Raw genomic sequence first — 22,503 nt, 5'->3', positions numbered from 1 at the left:
CTGTTCATTTGGATGATTATGGCACAATGTTTTAGTGACCACAATTGTTTTTGACAGTGTTATGTTTTTTTAATTTTATTACCTCTCATTCAACAGCATACAATGATATCAATAACCATCAGGGAATCTAACATATCTTTAAAAAATCACTTTATCACACAGCTACACCCCCCTAGAAGGGGGGAGCACCAAAAATCAAAGTTCCTGTAAGTAAACTCGGATTAAACCCGTCTATAGTTTGGCTAAGAAGGCTTCATTGAGTAGTATGAAGATGTTTTGGAAAAGATATATGAACTTGAGGAGCACCAGTATTTTGAGCAGTGCAATAAGTCCTGCCGTGGATACCGCAAGCATTATTAATCTTTGTTCAACATAGTTACCGTCACCAATAAAGTGACATTCCGAAATTTGCTGTCGTGATCTGTCATTTCTAGACGCCATTTTTAAAAATGGCGGATGTGTTGCAATGATGATGTAATATTTCAGGAACCATAAGACCTACATACTTCATTTTGGTGTCAGAACAAAGGTTTTGGTCTCAAGTAGTCTTATAGAGACCGAAAGTAACTCCTCAGAGCAACCCTTCTGTCATTTTCTAAAATGGTTGGTCAATAAGAGTGTATTTTAGACATCATATTGATAATTTATTTTAGTATTGTTTTTGTTTAAGGTTTTCTGTTGATTCAAATTCATAAACATGAGCAAAGCAGTTGGTAGCAGAGGCTCTTTACCTCCTGACAGTGTTGCTAGCTACAACATCTGAGGACTCCTTCAACAAAGAAAATTGTGGCACATGCCAAACTAATCCGAAAGAAAAGCTAACATCAACTGCGGCTGGACACGAGTTATATAAGCTGCAGAAATACGGCAAGACGATGCTCACAAAAGATTGATACTGATGGTTGAAGAGGATCAAGTAATTTATCATTGTACCAACAAGTGCTACAAGCGGTATACAACGGAAAAAAGCCTTGAAACAATTTGTCAAAAAATACCTAAACCAGTGAATGTGAGCAAAAATGTGCGTCTTCTGAGAAAGTGAAGACAACCAAATCCAATGCCCCGCCACTTAGAAGATCGATGGTTACCCCTCGCACAGCTCCAACAACTAATCGGAAAGCCTAGGATCTTCGATGTGTTGGGTGGTTTAGTCAGAACAAGGGTCAAAGGAATTGACGAAAGAACAAAGTACAGATTATGTTGTCTTAAAGGGCAAGCATGTTTTTATCTGCAGCTAGTTTCTTTCAAGATTATGTTTTAGCCGAGTAGCTAATCTAAACAGCAAGGTGGATGTATTTGCAGTGGATTTGTATGCTTACGAGAACTGCATGCGTGCGTACATTCGAAAATAGAAATGTACAATGAGCTCCCAGCAGCAACGTAACTACCAGCCTTCAATTAAGTTTGCACTCTTTGAAAAAGCAAATTAAGTTTTAAAGCCACTCTTGAGTGCTTGCTATGGGTCCACACTCAGCGAGATCAGAGAAATAATGGGCAACTGTTGTACTTATTCCTGCTGTTCAGCCTAGAATGTTGGTGTGAGAGCTTGTTGGAATGTTGAGTGTGTAAGACTGTCAGTTGGATGGAAGGCTGAGCGGCAGGAGGCTGCTCCTGGTGGGTTTTCATTTTCTAATTCTTAACTTACCATCTTACCTAAATAAACTACTTACAAGGATCTACAAGGACTACGCTGCGTTTATTTACAACATTTTTGGCGACAATTTAAAGAATCTACAGCGTGCAGGAAAAGTCTATGTACAAGGAACTAAGGAGCTTACAAGGATAAACTAAGGACCTTACAAGAAGAAAAGAAAATTCAAGGAAACAGAACAAAAGCAGAGGAATTTAAGAAAAAGGTAAAATACTTTAAAATTGTACGTTTTATGTAATCTTTCTGGCATCAGAAGACCCGGCCAGTGACCCCAAAATCTGTCGCCCTAAGCCTCATAGTGCCAGATTAAGCTTTCTAGCTCAAGGTCAAAAGTCTTTGTAAAGAGAACTGGCGTTAGCTGATGTGAAACTTTCATCTTTAAAATAGTGCTTGACACTAGTTACGTGAAGCCAAGAGTTATTTCCTTATTTAATCTATACATGCTCTTGTTTCAAGACATTCAAGTCGAACGCTCTAAATTGGATATCTTTTGACACACAAGAATAATTTCTGCAGTTTGTTCTGAAATATCGGCATCCTTGGTGAGCTTGACACTTCATCAGAGTTTGGACGAGTGTCTTGTTATGATATGCATAACATTTCTTTCAGCAGTTATACACGTCAGCCAAATTGTGCTCTTCTCCGTGCTCTGTTGTGACCCCTTGGTGAGAGAGCGGAGCGCAGCGTGAGCAATTCACTCCGTGGTTGTTTGTTTTGACAGCGGATAACAGGGAGCGAGGCGTGATTGATAAACTGTTGTTTATTTTCAGCTGTGCCGATTTTTCATTGCTTCCTAAGAAAAAAAAGGAAGACTTGCTTTCATTGAGCGTAGCGTAGACATTTTTTTTGAGTATGTGTTTTTGCCAAGTGTCTTCACATTGACAATTTTTTTTTCAAGCCGTTAAAGTGTGCGATGTTCAAACAGCTGCGAGAGTTCTTTTCTACACGCGCACACCTTACCTTTCCCGCGTGTTCTTAATATGACATCTCATCTTACGCGGAGAGACTCTGGAATCCTGTCCTGTTCATGGATGCTATGCTGTTTTGACGTGCCGGTAGCCACCCGGCACAACGTAAACTACATGCTGCCATTTTCTGAGTCTGGGGCAGCTATCTGATACTACGAATACTACCTAGTTCCCTCAATAAAGTTTTGGGAACGTTACATTAGTATATTGGAGTTGTGGTTGCACCGTGCAGTTCACACATCTACTGTGGAGCACGGATGCACTCCGCAGCTGGTGGGATTTGCACCGCGTTTCTGGGAGACAGCAAGGAGGTGATAGCACTCTCAGTGAGCAAAGTCAGCAGAACGAGCAATGAGAGTTTTAAACTCTCATATGGTACCACTTTTGTTCATACAAACCCTTCATGACGACAACGGTGACGACTTCTTTTATTTTAGTTTGTTGTGTAAACCACTATCGAACTCTTTGACAATTTATTGTATTGATTTAAAGTGAATGAATAAGCTGTATCAATGATCAACATTAAGAGTCATATCAATATATTTTCTGCATGTAATTCTGGTATACATCTTCAACTATTTTAATAGTTTGTTTTTCGCCTTGTTGTCTTTGGTATGTCCTCTTGAGGGGAGGTTGTGGAGTAGAGTAACTGTCACAGAGAGTTTCCTATTTTGTGGGGGGTGTAGGAACAGTGTGCTCCAGTCCTATTTAGTTTGAGAGGTTTTGGGAGCAAAGTGCCCCAGTTCAATTTTCAAATGTTTTGGTAGCTAGATGCCCCAGTCATGCATTGTAGGGTTGTCTGTTTGCCTTTCCAATGGACATTGTGGGAGCCAAGTGCACCACTACTAGATCCTCAGGAGATGTTACACAATAATGTGGAGGTTGTGGGAGCAATGTGCCCCAATTACATTAAGTGGTTTTGGGACCTTAATGTCCCAGTGCTTGATCATAGGTACATATGTATCCTATTACATGGAGTTTGCTCCATATTCGAGATTTAAGTGGTTTTGGGACCTAAATGTCCCAGTGTTTTTTTTAAACAGTTTTTATTGGCATTTTGAATCAAAGCACAAATTATTGACATAGCACAATTAATTTTCCAGCTCACCCTGGACTCCCCCGTCACCCCACCCCCCACCCACTTACATGCATTAGTTTAGTATAATCCTTTCCCGGCCCACCAGGCACCATGATCCCAACTGTGCCCACTGCCGAAGGGGGTAACTGTATATCTAACTTCTTGGGCCATAGGCCGTGGGCCCAGGGCGACATCCTGGCCGGTGTCCTCGGCGGCCTCTCAGTCATTCCCCAACCCTGCATCGAACCCATGGTATTTTCTCCACTTCCCCGATACCCTGTCTAAATGTCCCAGTGTTGATCATAGGAACATGTGTATTCTGGATGTTTACCAGATTTTCTATTTTGAGTGATATGTGTGTGACCGAAGTGACGTGACTGTTGTCACATTCATAAGTTTTATATAATGTGTCTAGAAATGTTGCTTCTTTCCCTGTCATGCCGTGACTTGGGACCCTTTTTGCCACATGCTGACCTGGCCAGTCAGTTTGTTTGGTTTCTCTGGTTTTTGTGTGTGTTGGCGTGATGGTGTGTTGGTTATTTCGATTTGGGAGTAATGTTTTATTTGAGGAAGGGAGAAGGTGGTGTGAATGTAATTTGCTGGTTTGCGGGATTTGATTGAGTGGATGGTAAATTGCTGATCTTTCTTTATTTGATGTTAATTGCTGAGGTTGCTTGATTTGACATGTTCTCCACAACTTTATTCCTATATAATGTTCTTCTAATTAAAGAAGGGAGATGTGTTGTACTTATTCCTGCTGCTCAGCCTAGAATGTTGGTGTGAGAGCTTGTTGGAATGTTGGGTGTGTAAGACTGTCAGTTGGATGGAGGGCTGAGCGGAGGAGGCTGCTCCTGGTGGGGTTTCATCTTCTTATTCTTAACTTACCATCTTACCTAAATAAACTACTTACAAGGATCTACAGGGACTGCACTGTGTTTATTTACAACCGCAACATTGATGAAACTGAATGAATCCATAATAATAAAATTAAGATTTTTCTGGCGAGAATGTACAAAGACAGAATTTGTTTTTATCAGTATAACAAAAAGAATGAGTCACTTATGGTGTTATCAGTTGATTTGACTCCTGATGATTTGCAGCCAAAAGAAAATCTCAGGATGCAGTAAAATCAGCAGGAACCAATTTAAGAAACGTCCTGAAAGATTTCGATTTTGGAATTGATTACAAATTTTGTGAATGCCCAGAGGTCCGCAAATTATGTGATTCAGCAAGAATGCCTGATGTTGTCTTAACATCTTTTACATCATTGTTTAATATCAGCAAAGCAAAACTGTTACAAATTAAAGTTCTTGAGTTTGGAACAGAAGCCAACAGCATTGATGATGGCTTTCAAGATATAAACAAAGAAGTAGAAAAAAATCCCATGAACCCACAAGATAATGCTGTGCAAATTACATCTCAGCAAAAAGAAAACTCTGCTTCACATGATGACTACACACTCAATCTATGACCAGTGCAAAAGTAGAGGGCTAATCACTTCAATTAATAGGATTGGTGTATCACCAAGTTAAGATGACATTGTACATAGCAATAACTTTGTTAGCAGCTCATGCTGTAAAATCTTGTGAATCCGACAGCACACCACTTCCATGTCACTTTACCAGGAAAGAATTTACAGTTGCTGCTCTTGATAATTTCGATTTTGAAGATGGCTCTTCTTTGTCCGGAACATCCAGCACACATGATACTGCCATGGTTCTTTTTCAGTAGTGTACCTATGAAGTATCTGCTGGAAAACAAGCTGAATCAGTTGGCATAAACAAACAAAGCTGCAAACTTATAACCCAGCTGCCCTGCCAACGTATGCAAAATCATTACTAGCCATCAACACGTCCTATTCTACCAGAAAGTATCAAAGTACCTGATGCTGCAGTCCGCAAAGTTGATTTAACTGAACTTATCATGTTGCTTATTCGGTACGGACTGAAGGATGAAGAAAGGCCAGTTCCTCTGTGGTCTGGAATTCAAGCTCTAATCTCCCAGAATACAATCTCATTGAAGGTTGAGGTTTTACCAGTAATGCCATCTCCAGTCACAAACTACGCAACAGTAGACACAGCTCAAAGAATTTCCAAAATATGCATGCTCAGCTTGAAGACCATCCTATCCAGGCAATTTTACGCGATGGTGTTTTCCGTATTGCTTCTGAGAATTATATGAGCAATCCAATAGGATTTGAGGATCTTTATCCAATGAAGGGCATTTTTCAAATGACAAAAGTTGTGTTGCAGTGTGCAGGAAGGTATCTCAGGGGATGGGGAGCATATGATACTTATTGCGGCTGAAATATTCGGAAGCAAAAATGTCCTGTCAGTAGTGAGCAGAACTCAATATGCTGGTTTGTTACAAGGTATGTTCATTATATCTAAGGCTATGGAAACATTGCGTTGGAGTGCTTTCTGGAACAAGTATGACCAATTAGGTTTTGCATGTCTTGTCTCAGAAGTGAACAAGGCACAGGGTGCAATTCATTCAAAAGACATAATGCAAAGCCAGGCAATGTTCAATACACTCAATTCAAAATCATAAATCCTAAAAACCAAGTTTGTACAGTTTGTCAAAGAATGTGAAGTAAAATCAGAACTTAGCAAGTACTGGGGAAATGTTTCACTCATGATAGCTCTAGCGAAACACTTGGTATATGCTGATCGGGAAGGTGTTTGGGAGCTGCACGTGAAGACTGTGGAGACACTGATTACTGTTTCGGGAATTCGATTGCCTAAACTACCTTTGATATGGGTCCTGGTATTTGGAAAGAGTGAAGAAGCTAGAGGTGGAACAACCATACCTCTACAGAAAAATAATCCAAAGACATTTTGTGGTGAAAGACCGAGAAAGAAGGTTCAATGCTGTGGCTCCAGATATGAAACTGGAACAGACGATACAGAGATCACAGAAAAGCTGAAAGGGAATTGTTGGTCAGACAAGTAAAAGTGAATATGTTGTTCAGTGGCTGCTAGTTTACCATAGAGTCCTTTTGATTTGCAATGTTGTCCGATATAATCACTAAAACTAAACTTCCATGATTTAATTGCCATAGTAGGAGTTTCATCCAATCAGCCACTACAAAACAGGTTACAAAAAAGCAACTTTCGCAAGCACATAGAGAGATGAATGTAGCAAAAGAAAGGGTGAATTAATTAAGGACATTCTGTTGCATGATCTTCCAATAAACACATTATTTAATGGAGATGCTTCAACTAAACTGTGAAGCACAAACTTGTACAAGAGCTCGAAAAAATCTTTCACCTGTAGAATTTCAATTAAAAAAGGTGTCCTCATTGAAAACTGCTGTTGTTGTGGACTATATGTCACAATTGCGAACGGTCCAGATTTCATCCATGCAAAACTTCATAGAGGTGGTTGAGACTGTTCTACAGTTACCAAAGTCAGTGTGCACCTTGCCAGAACTGCTCATTGTCTTTGACAATTATCTTGTACTATCTCTCAAAGAATGTGAGAGAATCAGATGAATGTCTACAAGTGGAACAACAGATCTTGCCTGCATCAAAAATCCAACACCTAAATCTGTGCAACTTGATACATTCTGGTCATCAACATCAAACAAGATGAACTTGGAGATGTTAACCTGCCAAAACATTGCTGATGCTTCAGAGATCACTGAAGTCCCAATTATTGCAAGTGGAATGATTGTCAATAAGGAGTTGGTGCCTGCAAATTTATATTAAAAAGGTATGGGCCATATTGTTCAAGAATGTTACAGCAAATTGGAGGAAGCAGACCTGCATGTTGTGTGGGTTGTTTGAAATGGTTCCAATCGAGTCATTGTACTGTAAAATACACAGATGCTAATATTGTGCTGCTTAGATTTGTTGCAATGTTCATAAGTCCAGGATTGTCAGAGTTATGGATACATTATGGAACAGACAAGAAACCACACTTAATCCTGCTTCCTATTCTATACAAGTAACTTCACCCAGAGATGCCCAGTGTTCTTATCAGGGCACATATTCTTATGGGTGATGACACTATAAGCAAAATTGGAACAAAGTTTGTAGCTTTAACAGCTGAACCTGTGAAGTTTCTAAAAGGATTTGCTGAGACGGAAGAAGGATGTGACTTTAAAGACGTAGACAAATACCTTGTGCGTGTGTGTAAACCAATTTCTTACTGTCACACATTTGACAATCTTCAGTACAGTGAGTTCAAGAGATCAGTCACGCTAAGTGACCTTACACTGACATTATATACTGTCCATGGACACATTAAAAGAGCCTTCTACTTGATCAGAAGATGTGTAAATGGTTTGGATCATGCATAGGTGGAAAAAGATCTGTGTGAATTTGGTTGTGAAGGTATTGCTGGGGTGCTAAAACCTACGAAATCTCTAAAGCCTCTACCCACAGCAAAACCTGTGCTACAAAAAGATGTCCATCACTATGCTCTTATCAAATGTTCAAAGTTCTGCAAATGTACCACTAGTGACTGCTGAAACAAATAAATAAAGTGAACTACGAAAACAGAAGTGATAAACACTACGTTCATATTCAGATCATAAATATTGGTTGGTGTATACATAAAAGGATTAAAAACCATTAGTATTTGTTTAATTTCTATAGATGTCTCTTCTTCCTTTATTATATTCGCCATTTTGGAAAATGGAAGAGTTGCTCTGAGGGCTTATTTTTTCTGTCTCTTTAAGACTTATAAGACAACTTGACCCCCAAAACCTATGCTTTGACCCCAAAATGAAGTCTAAAGGTCTAATGGTTCCTGAAATATTACATCATCACTGCAACACATCCTCCACGTTTAGGTTTCCCTTGCACAGCGCTTGTGCCGTGCTTGTGAAATTTCTTGTATTTAATATATCTTGATAGGGTGTTCTTATCAGTTCCCATGGCTGAATTACTGTGTTCATTCGATTTTGTGTTGAACTTTTTTTTTTTTTTTTTTTTACTTCTGGCTGCACGCAATTACAATAATTTACTAAAGCAGGTCACAGTGTTTAAGCCCCATTCACTGTTAACATAAGAACTCTTCCCAAGGAAAAGCAGACCACTTCTAGCAGGATTTTGGAATGCTTGCTTTTTATTACTTGTGTAAAGCAGATGCTTTAGTCTTAAAATGTTTGTGGCATTTCCTATTCATGTCTCAGTACCTTTCTTTGCACTTTCTAGGCATTATCAGGTTGATTTTTTTCAACACAAACTATTTGTTCATTATGATCAAATTCTAAATGTTGCAATAAACATTGCACATTAAAAACAAAGCTAATATACATGAAATATGCTATATTTTACTACTAAACAGGCAGCCAAGAGTGCAGTTGCCTTGCAGACAGCAGGCTGGTGATTTGAATGGTGCAGCAGTCGCAGTGGCACTGTCATATGGATACTTCGTTACATATATTGCGTTAAGTTAGCATGAGTGCATTACATGTTTAAACAGCCTTTTTTCCTTCGGCTTCAGTTTTGCACACGACACATACTTGTTGTTGTCGCTTTCACCCTAGAAGCGGTGAGGTGGTTTATTTGAGAATAATATGTTATTTCTATGCTATCAGCTTTGCTTGGTACAACTGTCTGCACACTGAGAGCTGCACACTCTAAGATTAACCTAACACAAGGTTGCTGGGAGGCCTGATCCTCGCACCACATTAGACATAACACAAATAATGTTGATGCCAACATTTTGGGCTCTACGCGGGTTTAAGATAGAGTTACACGGAATGAACGTAGACACTTGGTGCTGCGCATGAAGAGAGCTGGTAGCTGTTGATGTGATCTGCTCCTACTGACATTGAGAGGTATGGGGCCGCCCTGCTAAAGCCCGAATGAGACCTTCTTAGATATAAAATAATATGCTAGATAGGGTGCGCGAAATATAGGTGATATAGATTTCTATAGATTTTGCATTATAACATGCTAGCACCTTTTGCTTACTATGGATTAGTGACTATGCTGCTGACTCTGATTTTTATAATCTGCATTTTGGTATTATACAAGATACTGCGTTTGAGAACTTTGCATTGAATAATAAATATTTCAAACTTGCACTTGTGTTCTTTGACTCTCAGTTTTGGTTTGAAATGATTATATAACGAAAGAGTGTTCATGTGTTCCACGATTCCTGAGGTATTCTAAAGATCATGTTCTGGTTTGTCTAAGACATGGATCATTCCATAATGATCCATGAGACACTGTAGCTAGCTAGGTAAGGGGATTTCTGACACTGAGATGAGTTTTGGATCATCCTAACTCACTGAGGTTCTAGATCTCTATGCACAGTTCTGTGGGAGAACGGAAACCCTGCTACATGGCGCCCAACGTTTTGGTTGGCCTTATTTCATGACACTCGAGTAGTATATCATTCATACCTTGACACCTTCATTCCCGTTTCCGGTAAACGGTGGTGTCGGAAAAACCTACCTATTTTTGAAATAGGTCTTTTCAAGCTTGAATTCTTCTATAAACGGTTTCTTTGAATTACTACCCAGTTGTGCTACAAAGTGTTCTTTGTCTCTTTTCACTTCCTGTGCTAACATGGCCGTGGACATAGCGCAGCATAGCCGCGTCACGGTTCGCGACCACTTGCGGGCGTATAATGTCCCTGCGGAAGGCTTGGCTGTGGTTCTAGTGGTGAGTGCGGAACATGCGTACCCGTACGAATTGTTTTATTCCTAGGTGACATTTCCGGCAGTGGACGCTAATTCGGGTGTCTTCCATTCATACACTGCCTCGGATGTACCGGCGGCTTATGCTCCGTACAGGGCACTGGAAGTACCTATCGACGCTTGGCAGCACGGAGTTTGGTTTGGTGGCGCCCTACCCCATTCTTTAACGGCTCCGAGGTTAGGTCCTTTGTCCATTCCGGGCACAAATTGGCCCGCTTTGGGTGGATTTACTCCTCATCCTAATCGCGCCACTTGTAATGTGGGTGACCTGCGGCGTCTTCATGATGTCGCGGTTGGAGTGATTAGAGCGCTTGTTCATTACATTGGTCGTAATATTCATGGCGCAGCCCCCGCAGGTGCGCAGCTTCGGGCAGAACAGGCTGGTTTGAAAATCAGTCCTGTCTTGGTGAATTCCGTTATGGGCAGAAAGCCAGAGAATAAGGATGATTTTCCTTACTGGCTTGCCGAGAAATTCGACCAGCTGGAGGCTGTGTTTCCTAATACGACTCCGGGTGAAAAACACCGGATTCTTACGCTTAGTTTACCGAAAGATTTAGCCCCTGAACTTGCTGACTGTGAAACATGGGGTAAGACTTTTGCAGCGGTTTACTCGAGGTGCTATGGCACCCCGTCTGTGTCAAACCTTTCTGCGGTCCTTAAACGTGTTCAGGATGATCACGGACCAGAGTCGGCGGTTGAATTGGGTATGCGCCTGAGCGGCTCGTTTGAGACGGTTTGCGGTCTTATCCTTGCAAATGTCAAGGGGGATGCAGTGAACTTTCAGGTGGCCAATGCTCTGGCGTTAATTCCCGATGCCGAGAAACCCCGTCAGCTGGCAAGAATTATTGTGGCGGCTTATAAAATGGTTGGCCGCACTTCTAAGGGTTTAAAAGCTTTTTCTGAAAAAGAGAAGAAGCAGCCCCAGGGACAGTCTTCGGAAACGGGTGGACAACCCAAGTCCAAAAAACAAAATTGGCCTAAAAAGCGGAATCAGGGTAAGCAACAACAACAGCAGACACAGGTTTCTAGTCCTACGCCTTCGCAGCCTGCGCAGTCAGATCGAGTTTATGATTTGCGCGATCGCGCGACGATTAAATCGCCTGAGAGATTTCAGGCTTCTGACCAACGCTCTCCTCGTTCCTTTCAGGACTCATCGGCTCCGTCAACCGGTGGTAGAGGGGGCGGCAGGGGCAGGGGTGGCCAGCAAGGACGTGGCCAGCCCCGCACGCGAAGTGAAGGGGATCAGCGGGACGACTCTACGCCAAAGAGACCGCAGTTTGCCAAGAAGAAAGTCGCAGCCTTAACGGCGCATCGATATGCCCCAGATAGTGAGAACGCGGCTTCGGAATCTGACGTGGGCTCTGACCTTGCTGGACAGCGCGGCGGAGATTACCATAGTGAGAGAGGCCCTCCGTCCACTGTTGAAGGTGACAGCGACTGAGACTTTTATTGTGATTGAAACAGCTGATACACATGTTGCTCCCCCTGAAAGACTTTTTGAAATTGTCCTGTTAATTGAAGGTGACATGCAGCGAACTGTAAAAGGGGTATTTTGGGAAAATCTTTCGGATACGTATGACATTTTGCTTTCGGAGGCTGACTGGCCCCCACCTTTTGTTCTCGCAGCTCCGCGAGGGGAGGAGGTGATCCTCCCCAGTTTCGCGCACACTGTATCGAGAGTGGAAGCGCTGCATTTTGCAGAAGAGTGGGCTCTGGCGCTTGCGCCGGCTGTGTACCGGAATCAGTGTGGCTGGGATAAATTGTCCCCTAGCCATGAGATTCCTTTACGGTCACAGCCGCAGCCACAACCCCAGTATCCCATACGGCGTGAAGCTAAAGCTTCGGTCGCGGCTATCCTTGAACAATCGGAATATCAAGGTGTAATTGAAACGTGTGTGTCACCAATGAATAATCCCCTTTTTACTGTTAACAAGCCGGACGGCTCATATCGTCTGGTTTTGGATTACCGGCATTTGAACTCGCATTGCCGTAACTGTGCAGTACAGAATACTCACGGCTCTGCCCTAGTAAATAGTCTTGAGCGTAAACGGTTCAAAACCACGCTTGACATTTCCAATGGTTTTTATGCACATAGATTAGATGGTCTAAGTTCCCAATGGACCAGTTTTACGTGCGGCGGCGTACAAAAAATGTTTAAACGACTCCCAATGGGATATAAAAATAGTCCTGGAGTGTTTTCCGCCCGCATAGTCTCTCTTTTGGAGAGTTTCGATCCAGTTGCATGTTCGTATGTGGATGACATTTATCTCACAGACGACGAACTTTGGGTGCATCTGTGTCGAGTAAACAGCATAATTTGTAACTTTGCAGACATGGGTTACAAGTTTAACTTTGCAAAATCACACATTGCGGAGTACACAGTGTTGTTTCTGGGTTATGAACTTAACCACGAAGGAAAGGGGTTGGCTCCTCAATTCCTGGAGAAATGCGCGCAGTTGCGCTCTCCGACAACGCTGAAAAAATTACAGTCTTTACTGGGTTTTTTAAATTTCGGGAGGACATACATTCCGGAATATGCCCAGCGTATCAAGCCTTTATATGCCTTGGTACAACCATCTTTTACCAAATCATGCTGGCTGCCTGAGCATTCAGCCATTCTGCAGTCCTTGCAGGCTGATATGCTCGCTTCTGACTACTTACAGACTCGTGATAACCAGACCAACCTGGTGATAAGAATTATCCCTGGGACGGTGGGTTTCACGTACCTGACTTTTAATGAAGGGGATACTGTACCTATTGCTTACAAGTCACACTTGTACACTTCGGCTGAACTGCGTTTTTCCACTGTGGAGAAAGTTTTAACGGCTGTGCAGATGGCAATTCTTAAGGAACGTGCCCTGTCGCAGGGAAAGCGCATGTTGGTGGTTACCCCGTGTCCTGCCTTGGAGGCGGTCACGAAAGCCAGTGTACCGAATTCTAAAGCTTTGCACCCTCGGTGGATTCAGTGGGCTACATCCTTGACATCTCAGGATGTCACGTTTATTTTTGACGCCGCTTTACGGTCGCAGGAGTATTTACAGTATGAATTTGTTCATCCTGCTCCTTTAGCAATGCGGCCGTTGGAGGATTTCCATTGTATCATTTACACGGATGGTTCGGCGCAGGTTGCGCATGGCTCTAAACATGCCTACGTTTCCGCTTGCGCCATTGTAGTCGGTGCCATGGTGAACGATGAGTTCAAGTCCAGTGTTGTGCACACGCAAACACTAGGGGACTGCACCGCACAATTAGCTGAGCTTCGTGCTCTTATGCTCGCATTGGAGTACGCTGATCCTTGTGTGACGACTTTAATCGTAAGTGATTCTTACTACTGTGTCCAGTCTTACAATGAGAACTTGTTCTTTTGGATTCAGAATGATTTTCGTGATTCCAAGGGTAGCACAATAAAACATAAAATGATCTGGGTCCGAGTGGCGGAACTTAAAGAGAAACTGCCGCTCGTGTTTGTGATTCATACTCTTGGCCACCAGCGCGTGGGGGTCCACGCTGTTGGCAACTCGCTTGCTGATGAAGCAGCGAAGTCAGCGGTATCAAAATACTTAGTTGCAGCAGTCACGAGGTCCAAAAGCAAAATAGATGATGACATCTTGGCGGCTGTTGCTGCCACGGAGAAGGGAGGTAAATATCCTGCGGGGTTCCCTTCGAAGTACACATACCACTTAAGTCCCGATAAGGTTCCTTATGTGAAAATTCCTGAAGTTGGAGAGCGTCTAGTTCCCAACTCGGATCGCAGAGCTTCTCTGATTACAGCGGCTCATGAAGGTGTGGCGTCTGCGCATGCGGGCGTCTCAGCCACTGTATCTCAGCTACAACAGAGGTTCTGGTGGCGGGGACTGTACAAACAGACGCGCGATTATGTCCTTATGTGTGACATTTGTCAGCAGATCAAGCCTTCTACTGCTGCGCGTCCGCCTCAGACACAGTTGTACATCTCTAATAAACCACTTGGTTGTGTTTATTTGGATCACTGCGGTCCTTTTTCTTCTGATACTGCGTATAAATACATCTTAGTAGCAGTTGACTCATGCACACGCTTTGTATGGGTATGGCCGCATCGAAGCGCTGATTCGCGAACTGTCATTAAGGATTTGCGTGTCTTTGTGGGAATCTTTGCTTGTGGTGCTTTCCATTCGGACCAGGGTCCGGCTTTCGCCTCTAAGGCGTATAAGGATGCTATGGTTTCGTTGGGAGTACAGGTGAAGTTTTCAAGTCCCTACAGGCCTGAGGGCAATTCTGTAGTAGAAAGAATGAACCGCGACTTAAAGCAATCTTTGACAGCCCGTGTTATAGGCACTGGTAGAAACTGGCTGACCCACCTCTATGGCGTGCAGCGTGCGCTTAATAATCTCCCTAGAAGGTCTCTGGGTGGGCGGACCCCATACGAAATGCTCTTTGGTATCAAGATGTACGTCCCTGACCTCGATGGTGCAGACTGCCAGGCCCAGGCCGCGGCCTTTGACGTAGATGAACATTGCAATGTTTTACAGGATCTACAAAAGACCAGAGACAGTCTTGCAAAGGAACACTTGCCCTCCACGTCGGATGATGCGTTGCAGATCCCGGTAGTTGGCTGGCTACCCCAAGTTGGAGAACTGGTTCGAGAGAAGATCGATAACAAGAAAGAGTTTGGTCCCTCATATCGAGCGCCGGTTCGAGTCCTTGGAGTGAAGGGCACAAGAACAGTCATTTTACCACCACTTCCAGGTCGTAAAGAAAACAGATTTATTTCTATTGACAATGTCAAGACACACAGGGTGGCCGATTCTTCATAGTATGACACCGGCTGTATCCTGTCCTTCCATGGTGAGGCACTCTGTGCTGGCTATTACATCTGGTGCAGATCAGGAGGTGTCCCTCGAAATGCCTGCTATATCAAGTCCTTTATTAAATACTATTCCTGTTACTAACATTGATGAGGTGACCTATGCAGATCCTGCTGATTTATCTATGTCCGATTTACAAGCTCATTTGGCTAACCAATCCAGATTCTCTTTTGACTCTGATTCGGAACTTTCAAAGAAACCATCGACTATTGCAAAATATGCCACGTTGTTTAAAAAACATTTTTTAATTCCACCTTGGACATACATTTGGTTGATACTATTTTCATTTTATCTTTTTATGTCAATTGGTTTTGTGTTTTATTTTTTCCGTCTGATCGATGGCCATTATGTGAAAGAAAGAACAGGAATTTGGTACCTTAATGGAACATTGGCCCCTCTTTCCTCCTCACATTCAGCACACAGACTAAAGAGAGACTTGCATTCAGTAGAGATTACTGCTTGGCCTGTCCTTGATGGGATTGTGTGGGATGCGGTTAGGTTTCAGATACATGGCCCCACAGAAGTTATTAATGTTCCTAATGTACTTAGAGTAAACATGGGAGATGTGATTAAGCAAAATATTCGTTCTGATGATTGGGATCTTCAGGCCGTAGAAGCATTGTTCTCTGATTTGAAATATTATGCGGCCTTTGATGCTGAGGATTTGTACTTGGATTCTGTTAATTATGGTGATTTGTTTTGCTATCAACATTATGGGAATCATTTCTTACACAAAACGAGTTCCGTGAGGGTTCCGGTAAACTACACACAGTGGGAACATTGTCCTGCGCCTTTGCAAGGAAGCTCGAGTACATTTCTAGGAAAATACTTATATTTTACAGATTTTAATCAATCAAATCCTGAGTCGTTTTATTTTAAAGTGAAACAGAAATTCATGTCCAAGGTCAGACTTACCGATACAAAATTGCTGTATTCAAAGTCCTTTCTTGACAGGTTAGCTGTAGAGGGCTATGAGTTATGGAAGGAAGCTATTGACCTTAAATCGGTTTGGGGTACCAAAGATTGGCAGGTACAAGGCACTGAGGCTTTGCATCGTGCATGTCTCATCCCGAATCACATGTTGTTTTTAAATTCTACTATTTCCCAGACGACATGTTTTGGATTGGCTACATCTAAAAAATTAAATGCACCAACCATCCCTGATTTGGAAGAATATTCAGGTTGGAATAATTTCACTACATTGTCCATAAGTGAGATGCGAGACCTATTGCACAATTCCTCCTTTAATATTTCCAGTTTTGATCCAGAGGGGTGGCTTTTGTGGCAAAGAAGCTCTGATTCTTGCCAACGTCGTTTTTTGGGTTTGTCTGAAGGTTTTAAACACATCAGGCCGGATCCCCGTTTTGAAACAGATCACACAGTTACTACTTATTCAGTAGGCAAATTGTGTCAGACCTGGTTGCAACATTCCACTTTGGCTGCAGTAAAACTGCATCTGTCACGTTTGAATGAGAATATAGACCTGAATGATTTTATAAAAGGCCCGGCTAGGGGTAGATCTAAACGCTTTATTTATGCTGTTTACAATGAAATTTGGAAATTTTCACAAGTTGAGGCAGCTAAACGCCTGAGGGCTATTGATCAAGCAAATTTGGAAAAAGTGCTTGCAGTGGTCGATAACAGTATTAACATGCTTTCTTCCAGGATTTACACATTGGATAATATTGTTTCTTCTGTTGTTGATATTGTACATGATGAAGTGTCCACGTTATACCATGGTCAGAATCAATTGCGTTCTGTAATGCAGTTTGCCTGGACCCTACAGACACTTAAGGCTGGTCGAGTTCCCTGGACCTCGTTGAACGTTTCATCCCTTTTCGCCCCTTTTAATCTGACTGAAAAACAGCGCATGCTTTCAATGCGTGATGCTTCATTTTCTATGTTACATATTGAGAAGCTAGAATCCTTACCTTTCTCTGTTGCTGAAACCACTACTGCCACGTGGCTTATTCATGGATTGATTACGTTACCATTTCCCTTATATAAATTTACTAACTGTATGCGGTATATTGCTATAGGACGTTATGAACCACTAGGCAATGCATTCCTACATGAGGCATGGTCCTTACCATACACATACAGATGTCTGAAGGATGGAAAAGAAGTGAATCTTAATGGTGAGGAATGCACACAGTCACCTGACCATTCATTAATATGCAGACACATTCAGTTACACGGTTCTTGTAATCAGGACCGCCCAAATTTAGCATGTGTTTTAAAAGGCGCGCCAGTTCCAGCAGTGGTTCCCACATTTACATTATTGGCTAATGGTAGTTATTTGCTTTTAAACAACGAGTTATGTTGTGGGTTATTAATTGGTGTGGCTTATGTGGTAACTGTATCAGAGCGTGTGGTGTGTTGCAAGAATGTTCTATACCCACCCACGCATGGGTCTTCAGATGTCTCCATCTGGCCACGGATTCCAACCTTGGAAGCGAAGTTCAATGGTTTAAGCAGAATAAGGGCCCTTTTGTCTCAAAAACAAGTGACCCTGAGTTCGGCCCGGGAAACTTATGTCCTTCACATAGCTAACACCCGCACAGAGGTGCAGGCGCTTTTAAATACTGATTTGCCGTTTCATTTCTGTGAGCTGGTGCACCAGATTTTTAATGCTTCTTCCACGACTGGGCTCGCACATTTTTTTAAATTGGTAAGCAGTGGCCTCGTGACTACGTTTGAAAAAGTTTTTGGTATCATTCCCACGTTTTTCCACTCTATTTTTTCGAGTTTGTTTGGCGGACTACCTGTGTTGCTGGCTGTAGCCGCTGGCATTTTATTGGTGTTTTTCTTCATAAAACATGGATGCCCATCCTGCACAAGAAGCCGTTCAACGCCTCCTGACACTGTGCCGTAATCGGATGCTCAATTACTATGGAACATTGCCGCTTGCAGCATTAAGCACGGCCTATAGATTGTCATTTCGGTTCACCGACTTCACGTGTGTCCAACCTGTGTTTCACTGCCTGAGCTGCGAGTTCGATTGGGCCATTGATTTGTGCCTATGCTTGAGGACTGCTCCTGACGTCGATTTTGATCAGCTAATGCGTCCCGTGGTGGCTCACGAGTTGATCTGTTCTGGCGAAAGAGTTATGGCCTTGGCAGCGATAAATGGAGTTCTGGGCCAATGGGAGATCTCTGCAGCGGCGGATGCCTTTCTGACACACAGCGATCTGGTGAACCCACCGAGTTGTCCTCTGACGTTACAGGAGGATCCGATGCTGGAGGAGCACGTATGTTCTTTCCCATTGCTGAATTGGATTGCTGAACTATTTTCGGATGATGGCAGTGATTTCATACTGGAGGATGTTGCAACTTTCTTTGTATATACTTTCCAATCATGACATGCCTGGGAGGAGTGCTTTGTTGTGAAATATGACTTTCCCCTCGCTGAATTGGAGGGATGGACTGTGTTCAGCTGATGGAGAGTTCAATCATGTGATGTCGCTGAGGATAACGTCAATGTGGCACATGACTTTGGATATCGGATAAGTGCCTTGTTTTTTCTCTTACAGACATTTGAATTGATGCGGCCTGGTCCTACATTTCATATTTTTGAGACCTGGCGGATAACTTTTGGTTCGAAAGTTTTGTTTTTATTTTTAGACTTGAGGCCACTGTAGGCATTCATACATATTCATTCATACACATTTTTAGCTTATTTTAGCTCAAGATTATTGAACTTTGCTTTCAATTTTTGTATCTGATTTAGTATTGCCTTTTCCCTTATGTTTGACGGTGCTCGGACCAATGGGGGGGTGTCATATGGATACTTCGTTACATATATTGCGTTAAGTTAGCATGAGTGCATTACATGTTTAAACAGCCTTTTTTCCTTCGGCTTCAGTTTTGCACACGACACATACTTGTTGTTGCCGCTTTCACCCTAGAAGCGGTGAGGTGGTTTATTTGAGAATAATATGTTATTTCTATGCTATCAGCTTTGCTTGGTACAACTGTCTGCACACTGAGAGCTGCACACTCTAAGATTAACCTAACACAAGGTTGCTGGGAGGCCTGATCCTCGCACCACATTAGACATAACACAAATAATGTTGATGCCAACATTTTGGGCTCTACGCGGGTTTAAGATAGAGTTACACGGAATGAACGTAGACACTTGGTGCTGCGCATGAAGAGAGCTGGTAGCTGTTGATGTGATCTGCTCCTACTGACATTGAGAGGTATGGGGCCGCCCTGCTAAAGCCCGAATGAGACCTTCTTAGATATAAAATAATATGCTAGATAGGGTGCGCGAAATATAGGTGATATAGATTTCTATAGATTTTGCATTATAACATGCTAGCACCTTTTGCTTACTATGGATTAGTGACTATGCTGCTAACTCTGATTTTTATAATCTGCATTTTGGTATTATACAAGATACTGCGTTTGAGAACTTTGCATTGAATAATAAATATTTCAAACTTGCACTTGTGTTCTTTGACTCTCAGTTTTGGTTTGAAATGATTATATAACGAAAGAGTGTTCATGTGTTCCACGATTCCTGAGGTATTCTAAAGATCATGTTCTGGTTTGTCTAAGACATGGATCATTCCATAATGATCCATGAGACACTGTAGCTAGCTAGGTAAGGGGATTTCTGACACTGAGATGAGTTTTGGATCATCCTAACTCACTGAGGTTCTAGATCTCTATGCACAGTTCTGTGGGAGAACGGAAACCCTGCTACAGCACCTGGCCCAAATGTTATCGGAACTCCTCTAAACAGATAACATTGCTATATTTGACTACTAAACAGGCAGTCATAATTGCAGTTACCTTGCAGTTGAAACTGAGTGGATTTGAATGGAGCAGCAGGTGCAGTGGCACTGGGGCCAAAAGCTCCAGGAACCACTGCCCACCTAAAATTGCTATATTTTGTTACTAAACTGGCAGTCCAAATGCAGTTACTTTGCAGGCAACAGGTTCATGATTGGAATGGTGCAGCAGGTGAAGTGGCACCGGACATCCTCTAAACTCCTAATATTGCTATATTTTACAACTAAACTGGTAATCACAAGTGCATATATCTAGCAAGTGCTAGGGTCATGATTTCAGTAGAGCAGCAGGTGCAGTGGCACAGGCACCAAAAGCTCCAGACAACCCTCTAAACACTGATTATTGCTATATTTTAGGCAGCCACAAGTGCAGTTATCTTTCAGGAACTAGGGTCATGATTTCCATGGTACAACAGGTGCAGTGACACCGTGCCAAAAACTTGTTAGAACTCACCTAAACACTTAATATTGCTATATTTTACTACTAAACAGGCAGGTTCTTGATTTAAATGGTGCAGCTGGTGCAGTGGCACCAGGGCCAAAAGTTGTCATATCTCTACCAAACACAATATATTGCTATATTTTAATACTAAACAGGCAGTCACAATTGCAGTTACCGTAGTTAAAAGGGACTAGATGTGAATGGTGCAGCAGGTGCAGTGAAACTGGGGCCAAAAGCTCTAGGAACTCCACCCAGATTATCGCAACATTTTACTACTAAACCAGACAGTCACAAGTGCATTTATCTAGCAGGCAATATGGTCATGATTTGAATGGTGAAGCTGGTGCAGCAGTACCAGGATCAAAAGTTGTAGGCACCCCACTAAACACTTAATATTGCTCTATGTTACTACTAAACAAGACAGTCACAAGTGCATTTATCTAGCAGGTAATATGGTCATGATTTGAATGGTGAAGCGGGTCAAGGTCACCATTATTAAAATACATCTTGAACAGATGGTAACCTGGAGGCAATTTTAAAATCACCCTTCTTTTTGTTCGGGATCCACAGACAAAACCTGCTCCGCTGTAATCAGGTGTTGTAGCACACCCGGATGCACTAGGCGTCTCGGGTGAGAACCTATGATGAAGCATCCCACTAAGTAGTGTTAGTGGGTGAGGCTTCTTTTAAAACACCTCAAGGTTTTCCTACTCAGAAAAGCAAAGGACATTTCATGAGGTAATATATTATGGTAGCGAGCTCGTTTTTTCATTGTTTGTTGAATTAGAAAAGGGAAGGTGAGCGAGCTCTCTTCTCACTATCTTATTTTTGTTCTTTCTCTATACACTGTGTGATTCCCATGTGAGTCTCGAACACCTAGCTGTACGATTTGTTCCACGCATTATTTATATGGTCCTATTATAATTAAATTATGATACAATATAAAATATACCTGATTTATCGTTTATGATAATCCAATTTTCTGTTTAAACTCTTTGGGAGGTATTAATTGAACTTGTAGAATTACCCTGATGCAATTACAGGAACCATTGTCCCTTCACATCTGGTGACACGCTGAAAGATGTCAGTCAGCTATCATGCAAATGTGGAATAATTGATACAGACCCAATGTACGTATTGCAAGCAGTTCCATGAAAAACCTCTTCTGACAGATTGTAATGTCAGATGAGACCTCTATTAAAGGCAGAGGACAGTGGGCTGGCACAGGAGCCATGTAAAATGTAAAACCTAACACTACAATCATATTAGTCCTCCTTAACTTTGCTTTTGTTGTCGGCTGGGACGCAGCCTTAGTAAACCATCCACAACGATATGCGTTTTATGGAGTTTTTAAGTTGTAGTAATGAACTGTCTGACTACCATTAGCTTTGCTTGGATCTTGGAAACATAAATTAAGGGTAAAGTGGAAGAACTGCTTGCCACATAAAAAGAATATAAAACTTAAAGGTTTCATGGAAACAGAGATGTTCCCTGCTGGTGTTTGAGGTAGTTTGTGCTGTCTAAGACCTCTAAGCAGCCGTCATGTTTGGGTTTTGCTCCTGTCCATCGCTAGTGACCATTCTCCGACAACTAGCTGTGATGTCCTTCATTGTTCCATCTAATGGGAGCAGGGGTTCTTCTTCTAATCTATCATACTAGTGCGTAGCAACCACTACTGCAGCTCTTGATGTTACCTTTTGGTTTCACAGTATTTATTTTGCCCCTTTCTTTGCTCAGTGGTTTAAATTCTCATGCTTTTATTAAAATCAATATAACTTCATTTTTACTTTTACCACATGTTGGCTTATAGAATTCGTTTTTTCTTTTTCTTACTTGCCTCCACGGTATCGCTCCAAGATCTAGCACTTCCAGTACTATAACTTTTCTGTACTGTATTTATTTATAATCAAATCATTTGCTGATAGAACTATTTAATATAACTTGGTAAGCTGCTTATGAGTGAAATCCTTTTGAAATACCAAACAAGAATTTCTAAAGCCTGCCATATTTGTCACTGAATGTGGTTTAAGAATATTTTCAGTCAATATGTTTTGTACTACTTT

General features: G+C 42.1%; 1 protein-coding gene across 1 annotated transcript in view; it reads left to right on the top strand.

The window, feature by feature from the left end:
- The window catches only part of LAP3 (leucine aminopeptidase 3), a 332,922-nt gene that overhangs the window by 77,319 nt on the left and 233,100 nt on the right, over positions 1 to 22,503 (top strand). The window lies entirely within an intron of this gene.

The sequence above is a fragment of the Lissotriton vulgaris genome, chromosome 3_2, assembly GCF_964263255.1.
Source record: "Lissotriton vulgaris chromosome 3_2, aLisVul1.2, whole genome shotgun sequence".
In the NCBI taxonomy this organism is placed as follows: domain Eukaryota; kingdom Metazoa; phylum Chordata; class Amphibia; order Caudata; family Salamandridae; genus Lissotriton; species Lissotriton vulgaris.
The sequence above is the reverse complement of the archived record's forward strand: the minus strand, read 5'-3'. Positions and strand labels throughout refer to the sequence as shown.